A 7285-nucleotide genomic window follows, 5' to 3' on the forward strand; every position below is an offset into this window, starting at 1 on the left:
GTACAACACTGGCAATCTGAAGCAAATAACCACAGTAATGTGTCATTACAACCATCATACACAGTCACAGAGGTAAGGTGGGACCCAAATTACACAGACCAACCTTTCTGAAACAGCATTGAGATATAAAGAGTTCAGACATTCGGTGATGCTGATTGAGGCATCAATGTTGGGACAGATAGTGGAGAACTTTCCAAATCTTTTATGTTCACCTGACACAACAGCCCCACCATGGCACCAGTCAAAATGGTGAATCTTTTTTTTTCCTCCAAGAGGACCACAAATTTGTTATAGGGTTTGTGTGCCTCAATGACCAAGAGAACTATGTTGGCTTGAGTTAGGGCCTTGTGCTTTAGCTCTAGGTAGGGTCACCCATGCTAGACAGGTCAAAGTGTAGAGACCAGACAGAGAATGGCCCACTGTTTGTCCAGGTTCAGAGTTTCAGGTCAGGGTTAGTGAACCTGATGAGTCAAAATCAAAAGTTGTAATTGTTACGAGACATTCCCAACCGCGTTAGCTTCCAGGATTGTGACACTCTAACTCTCTGGAGTACAGCCCCTTTAAGGTTCAGGATGATCCCACTAATTGACAATCAAGTTTTGGGCACCAAGAATTGAGTATTTAGAGAACATCTGAACTGATGTTCGGTGCTCAGTTGTAAGCCCTACTAGTGACATTGTCCAGCGTTTGTTTTGTGCTCAGTTCCCAATCCAGTTTGATACCATGTCTCGATCTTTGCTTCAGGTACTCCAGCATTTGGATTCAAACCATCCTCACCAAGGACTCTTTTCACAGTTACGAAAACAGCAATGAGGAATCCTTCAACATCTCAGTGCGATAGTATTCCCTAGACACCACCCGGGACTTGAATGGCTGACAGTAGTGAAAACTGAGAGAAAGCTACTGGCATGGTGAAGAAAGCCATGAACTTCACCAAGACCAAGACCAAAAATGTTTTTTGCAATGTACGAACTATGTACAACACTGGCAAGTTCACACAGATAACCACAGTAATGTGTCATTGCAGCCAACATACACTGGTGTCAGTGAAAGCAGATGGACAGGGTCTGGCAGACTAAAGGCAGCAACTGGTGAAAGAGTTTTATATTCAGGAAGGGAAGATGGTCAGCGTCATGGAAGATGGCAAGTGAACAGGACTATGATCCAGTGCTATGCTCCAAATAACAACAGGGACATTGAAGAAAAGAACATCTTCTATAGACAGCAGAGGCAGAGTTAACACCACACCATGACAAAATCATCATCATAGGAGATCTAAATGGCAAAGTGGGAAATAACAATTCACACTTCACTAGGGTCATGGGTTCATAACAATGTAGAACCATGAATAACAATTGTGAAAGACTGGTGGAATTCTGTGCCATCAATAATCTGGTCACAGGAGGGACTCTCTTTCCACACCATGAAATCCAGAAACTGACGTGGTGCTCACCCAGTAGAAGTGACAAGATCCATGATTAACCATTTGATGATCAATGTTACGTGGGACAATCATTGCAGGGTGTAAAGGTGAAGAGAGGAGCAGGTACAGGAAGTGATCACCACCTTACTGTAGCAGTGATGAATCTCAAGCTAAGAAGCACTGGGACCAGAGCACATGTACAAAGACATATTGATCTTCAGAAACTCAAGGACACCAGTGTGAGATCTGCCATCACCATTCAACTTAAGAACAGATTTCAGGCCTTGGAAGATGTTGATAGAGATGTGTCAGTAGACAAGATCAACACAATGAGGAAGCAGATGGTGTCAGTGTTCATGGAGATCAGTGAGGCTTGTCTACATTACAGAGCTGGAAAGAAAGACAAAGAATGGATACAGCAGGAACATGGACAGCCTTAGAAGAAAGTTGAAAAATTCGGAAGAAAGTGTTCAATGCAAAGTCAACATGAATTAAGGTGAAACTTCAATTGGAATTCACTGAAGCTAGCAAGAAAGTGAAGAGCTTCTAAGAATGGATAAGAGAGTCTACATGAAGACCCAGTGGCAGCCACAGCAGCAGCCGGTTGACATGATCAGGAAAATACATACAAGATTTCAAAATTGACATGTGGAAAGTTCCAAGCCAGATCCAGTAGCTGCATGAAAGGTGAGAACAGTCCGCTTTTGACAAGAGCATGGAGCAAGATGTGCAGGGTATTTCAAAGATTTACTGAATAGATGCAGAGGACATTGACATCAACAGAGATCCGCCCAAGAAAGAAGAGATTGTTACTGTGATTAAATCATCAAGAAACAGTAAAGCTCCAGAACATGACGATTTGAAGGATGAACTGTTCAAAGCTGAACCAAAAGTTGCAGCAGTCATCCTGCGACCACTGTTTACTATAATCTGGTAATGGGGACAAGTGCCCAAGGACTGGACAAAGGGAGTGAGGATCCCCGAGAAAGGAGCACGAAGTGATTGCAACAACTAGGGTGGCATCACACTTTTGTCTCACTGAAGTCATTGTCCAATGGATTACAGATGCTGTAGATGTGTGATTGAAGAAAGAGCAAGTTGGCTTCAGGAAGAATAGAGTCTCTGTCAACCAGATCTTCATGTTGCATAACATCATAGAGCAGTGCATAGAGTGGCAGAGACAATTGTACATAAATTTCATGGACTTTGAAAAGGTTTTTGATAGCATCCATGGGGACAGCCTCTACCAAATTCTCAGATCCCTTCCAAAATTGTCCAGCTTATCTTGAGTTTGTTTACTAATTTAACGTTTGGAGCACGTAAGGTTCTAGTCATTGCATTACAGGAATAATGTGGATATTTTGGAGTGGGTAAAGAGTGGATTCAGTTGAGTGTTGTTTAGATCGGAGCATATTAGCTGTAAGGAGAGGGTGGATAAACTTGGACTGTTTTTGCTGGAGCGTTGGAGACTGACAGAAGTATGTAAATTTATGAGGAGTATAGATAGTCACAAACTTTTTTTTTGAGAGTAGAAACATCAAACACCAGAGGGCAGAGGTTTCAGGAAAGAGGGGAAAAGTATATGTGAGATTTCTGAGGCAAAATTGTGGTCGGTACCTGAAGTACCTGACCCGGATCTGGGCCGTACCTTCCAAATATCCGGACCTGACTTGCACTACCTTAATTTCCTTTTTCTATTTTCTAATTATGATTTATAATTTACATTTTTATTATATTTACTTTGATTTGTACTCCAGGGAGCAGAAAGCGCAGAATCAAATATCGCTGTGATGATTGTATGCTCCAGTATCAATTGTTTGGTGAGGATAAAGTAAAGTGTGCTGCTAGAGGAATTGAGAGCAATAGATAAGACAAGGAGATTGATCAATGAAGAACCAAGTGGTCCCAGCAAAACCTAAACTAGTCACTGGTGATGAGGTTATTTGGTGAGTAAGTGCCACTTTCCAACACTGTCGACTATGGCTCCCATCACTTTACTGAAGATTGAGTAGACAAATTGGGCCATTATTGCCTAATTAGATTTGTCCTGTATTTTGAGAATGGACATACTGGGCAATTTTTCCCATTCTTGTGCAGATGTCAGTGTTGTATCTGTACTGAAGCAGTTTAGTTGGAACCATCAGTCTCATGGCATTGGGCCAGAGCACAAATCTCCTGCTTGCCGTGTAAGTAAGCACCACCTTCAATCTGAGCCAATCTCTGTTTTCTTCCCATAGAACCCAATATTTAAGTTTGGTTCAAGTCAGCTTTATACTGTTACTTCTCAGAGGAGAGATGTCTCCATACTTGCATGGACCCCTTCTCCCTTCAGACTTTCAGTCCCATTAGTCAATCCTCTTCTCAGTAATACAAGAATTGTTTATTTGTATTGGTCCCTGAATCAAAAAAAGTATTTCCATGCCTTGAGCAGCGAGGTTATTCTTTTTAGTAAGCCTATTTCCTCTGGAAGATTCCCTGTTCAGATTAAGTCAAGCCACATCTCCAACAGGAAGCTGAGAGGGAAATATCCCCTATATCACTGCCCAGTTTCACCCACCTGTCAAGAAAGAAAATATAAAATGTGTTTCCAGTAAATTAACAGCTGCATACAGAGATTCTGTACAAATTTATCCCGTGCACTGAGTGTTAGAAGGAGATTGTTCAGCCCTCCAGTCTATTCCCTCTTAAAATGAATTCTCCATTTACCCACCTTGGCTCCACATATTTTAATAATTGAACTCAAACAAAATTTTATTAACTTTGAAGTTTCAACTGAAACTTCTCACCACCTCAAAAGTTTTGACCACTTCCCAGGGACAGTTCCAGATTTCCATTGTCCTGTATATCCTGAAGTAACAGCTTCTTAGTGTTATTCTTCTGCACCATTCTTGAATGTTTTTAAGATCCCCAGTTTTCCACACTTCAGGAAACAAGAGACCAGACTCTATCCTAGTCCCAGTAGCACTTCAATGTGCCTTGTCCACACACCCCTCACTCTCCAAGGAAAATACATCCCTCCTGAGGCGTGATGCCAAGAATCATAGCCAGTGCTCCAGATGTGGTCCAGTTAGATCTCTACACCATAGCAGTGTAATACCCACCCCTCTGTATCCAATTGAGACATCAAGCTTAAATATCTCCTTAGGATTAATTGGAACCCAAACCTGCCAGGGGTCTCTCATCCAAAGTAAACCTTCCACATTCCCTTTCTGTCCGCTGGGATTGGTTATTCCCTTATGGAATCTGTGTCAGTCAGCTGACACAGCAGAAACAAGACCTCTCTTGAAACACAAGCTCACCAAACAACCACCTCTGTGACTGTGGGCAGTTTACCTCCTTATGTTTCTCACCACACCTGAGTATTTTCATGTGTACCTGCCTCGACCTACCATTGGCTTGTATTCATTACAGGTTGTTTAAAACTTTCTTGGCTTACAGCTGTTTATGTTGGAAGGCTCACAACTGGCTATCCCATTCCAGCTCCCATTACCTCTTTGACCCATTCTGAATTGAGATATGGGACATGCTCCACTCTACTCTCTCTACACCTATCAGGATCCGGTCTGGAACCGCGTTCCGGGTTTTGATCCGGTCCGAGGGCTCCGGACTCCGGGCCCTGCAGTTGTCCCTCCCGTCACCCGTGATCTAGTTGGGACCCTCCTGGTTCAAGGAGGCACACCTGTAACTCATTGAGCTGCAGGTGTTTATAAGGGGCCTTGGGACTGGGACCAGGCGGGTGGTCGTTTTGTTCTGTTTCCTGTTTCTCCGCCGGCTCCGAACGCTGCTTTGCATTCTGTGATTCTGGCTGGGCTCAGACCTATTCTTCATTATGCTTCTCTGTCCGTACCAGTACTGCCAGTTTGGTCCGCTGCCCACCTTTCTTCCTATGCGCTGGTCCCGCTTCTCTGCTTGGTCTTGTTTTTCGCGCGGTCGCGCTGTTTGCCGTTCCGAATTTCCCGTTGTCATGGCTGTTGTGTTGGTCAGCCTGGACCTATGCCTGTTCCTACCCTTTGCCTCTGTCAGGTGCGTTTGGCCGACCCGCCGTGGCCCAGCGGGGGTTCTGCCCCCTCCTTCTCTTCCGCCTGAACTCTGGGATAGTGCCCTGAACCCGCCTAGGGGTCCGCGTTGTGCCCAGGCCTCCGGTGTTTCCACCTGGGAGGCGCCCCTACACGGGATACATGCAGCCCGCCCAAGGAGGGCTCTCCGCTAGCCTATCGCCAACTAGACCTGTCTATGTGCCTGCCTGCCTGAACTTCGGGAGCCCGCTCCGCTCTGCCTGCCCGCCTGAACCCTGGGAGCCTGTCTACCTGAACTCGAATTTCGGGAGCCGCTCCGCTCCGCCTGCCTGAACTCTATCTGCCTGAATCCCAGCTACCCTTAAGGGCCATGGCATCCCCATCCTGTCCTCCCCCTAGTACTTTAGTGCCTGCGTCGTGTGTTTGGGTCCATCCGGGGCCCCCCTGACAACACCCATGACTGTATGGCTAGGCACAGCTCAAATGCCATCTTTACATCTGTCTGTTGTTGACAGAATCTCAGATGGTGACGAGGAGGTGTACAGAAGTGAGATAGATTGGCTGGTTGAGTGGTGTCACACTGACGACCTTCACTCAATGACAGTCAGATAATGAATTGATTGTGGCCTTTGGGAAGGGAACGTGGGGGAACACACACACCAGGTATCATTGAGGGATCAGCAGTGGAAGGTGAGCAGTTTCAAATTCCTGACTGTCAACATCGCTGAAGATCTATCCTGGGTCCAACTTACTGATGAAAAGTCAAAGAAAGAACATTAGAGGTTAAATTTCATTAAGAGTTTGAGATGACTTGGTGTGTTTTATGATTTATGATTTTTATGTGCTGCACTCAACTGCTGCCACAACACAACAAATTTCACTACATATGGCAGTGATATTAAACCTCCTTCTGATACTGATGGGAGTGAAGTCAGAAACTAGTTGAGTCTGATGATCTGATATACCTGACCGTAGGTGACCAGTCTGGGCCCAACTGCTGCCACTGGGAAACAACAGTTCCTGAGAAAGAGTTTGGGATTGGGTGATGGACAGAAAAGTGAAGGGAAAATAAAGAGAGAGGAACATAGAGAGGGTGAAGGAGGAAGAGGATAAGAGACATGAAGTGGTAGAGAATAAATTGAGGAGGAAGTGTTGAGGGGTGACAGAAAGGGGAAAGAGAAAATAAGAGGGAAAAAATGTGGCTATGCAGTGAGTGTGGGGGGACAGGAGAGTGAAAGTCATAGGAAGAGATAGAGTGGGAGAGGAACATGGTGAAGGAAACAAAACTCAATAGATAATTGTTTCTCTCCCGTGATTCTGCTGCTACACAGTTAAATGAAACGTAAGCACAGGAGCAGATTCAGACCAATTATTTCATCCCATTGTTTATTTTCTGCATGAACCTCCAGTCACTCCATCTTTGTGCAACTGCGTTAACTACTTCTGCTCCCTTTCCCCACATTCACTTCTCTGGGAGAGATCCACATTCTCCCCACTCTCTGGATAAATAATCCAAATAGTTTTAATCCTCCGGAAGACTGAACCACCATTCTCCTCCATCCTAGCAAGTATTTTTATCATCTGTGAGGGGGAAATATGCTTTACCCTTCAACCTTCTCATGACCCTCCTATCCAGGGTGTATTTGAGCAGCTAAAACATTCATGTTCTAATGAGGTCAGAAATGTTCCCCTGTTTCCATAGGAAAGAACCCAAAAGTAGAATCCAGTACATTCCAGCATGAAGGAGACAGTGTCCCTGCTGGGGGAATTTCATGGGACTGGGTAAGAGGAGAGCACCGATTTTTTTTTGTCCAAGTTAAAGCATAGGTTCTTGTTGAATTTTTTG

The sequence above is a fragment of the Hemitrygon akajei genome, chromosome 25, assembly GCF_048418815.1.
Source record: "Hemitrygon akajei chromosome 25, sHemAka1.3, whole genome shotgun sequence".
NCBI classification, from domain to species: domain Eukaryota; kingdom Metazoa; phylum Chordata; class Chondrichthyes; order Myliobatiformes; family Dasyatidae; genus Hemitrygon; species Hemitrygon akajei.